Genomic DNA, 1319 nt, shown 5'->3' with positions numbered 1-1319 from the left:
GCACTATAAGAAGTGTTTAGTGTGGTAATAAAATAACAGAGAAGGCTAAATGTCTCACAAAACTGTCAGTTCCCAGAATTCCTTTAGCATTGAGTCAGAACAGTTAGAGCAGTCTCGAACTGGATTATTTCTGCAAAGGGTTTTGCTTTACACAGATTGCGAACTAGACACCCTTCTATGAGGAGAAAGAAATAATCTGTCAGGAAGATCCTCTTTGCTTATGAATGGGTTTGACCAGAGGATGTGTAGAATTGCAAATGTTATGCGCTGAGGAAGAGCATCTCCAGAGCATCAGGCTGCTTCACTTTAGAAATACAAATCGATACATGCAGCAAAAGGCCTGATCTGCCAAATATTTACACTGTGGTGGAATTAAAAAATATAGCCATGTTAGTCTGTAGAATCAGTATCGAGAGAGATCTTGTAGCACATTTGAGACTTAACTGAAATAAAGAAATTGACTTCATAGACTTCAGTCTACTTCCTCAGGTGCATTTGGATCTGAGGAAATTTGGACTAAATGCTTCTGAGAAAAGTAGGGACTGAAGTCTATGAAAGCTCATGCTGCCAATTTCTTTCTTTCAGTTATGTCTCAAAGGTGCTACAAGATCTCTGTTAAGTATTTACACTGTGTGTAATTACCTCTTTTAAGTAAATGAATGAGTGTTTCACAAACAAATGATATGTAGGTTCTCTAGAGTTAAGGTGTGATTTCTTGTAGTAAGGCAACAGCCTTCTTGTATGCTTTCAATGAGTCCTTTCTGACTTAATGGCCAACACTCTCCTGGGGTTTTCTTGGCAAGATTGGTTCAGAGGGTGGTCCCCATTGCAGTCCTGTTTATTAATTGTTATCTAGTTGGCTTCAGCATAGATAACATAGATATTTTATTTACAGCCATAGACCAATAAACGTATAACATATAAGGTGGTTCAATTCGGCACACCAGCAATTAAAATACAAAGAACTATGATTAGCGCTAGAGAACAGATGACATAGAAAGATATTCTTACTAACTGCTATACTGTATGTCTTTTTGAAAGTTTTAATACTCAGCATATAGCATCCCAATGAACTTGAGGCATCCAAGACACACTCTATGATTAACAGACTTGAAAACTTTAAGGGTGGCTTCCTTGACTGAATCGATCTACCTGTAGATCCTCCCTCTGTTCCTACTATCTTCTGCTTTACCAAGCTATTTAGGCCTGTTACAGACAGCCAAAATAAAGCTACTTCGAGTCACAGTGGAGGTATGGTGTTTCAATGATGCATGCGTCCTAAGAGTCCAGAAGTCGCACCAAAGCCATGCTCCTGGAGC

The 1319-nt window shown here is 38.8% G+C and overlaps 1 protein-coding gene across 1 annotated transcript in view; it reads right to left on the bottom strand.

Annotated features, from left to right (window-relative positions):
- The window catches only part of KAT6B (lysine acetyltransferase 6B), a 166099-nt gene that overhangs the window by 128214 nt on the left and 36566 nt on the right, over positions 1–1319 (bottom strand). The gene's annotated exons all lie outside the window — the stretch shown is intronic.

Source organism: Sceloporus undulatus, chromosome 3, assembly GCF_019175285.1.
Source record: "Sceloporus undulatus isolate JIND9_A2432 ecotype Alabama chromosome 3, SceUnd_v1.1, whole genome shotgun sequence".
NCBI lineage: Eukaryota > Metazoa > Chordata > Lepidosauria > Squamata > Phrynosomatidae > Sceloporus > Sceloporus undulatus.
Note: the sequence above shows the minus strand (reverse complement) of the source record. Positions and strands in the feature narration are given on the sequence as shown.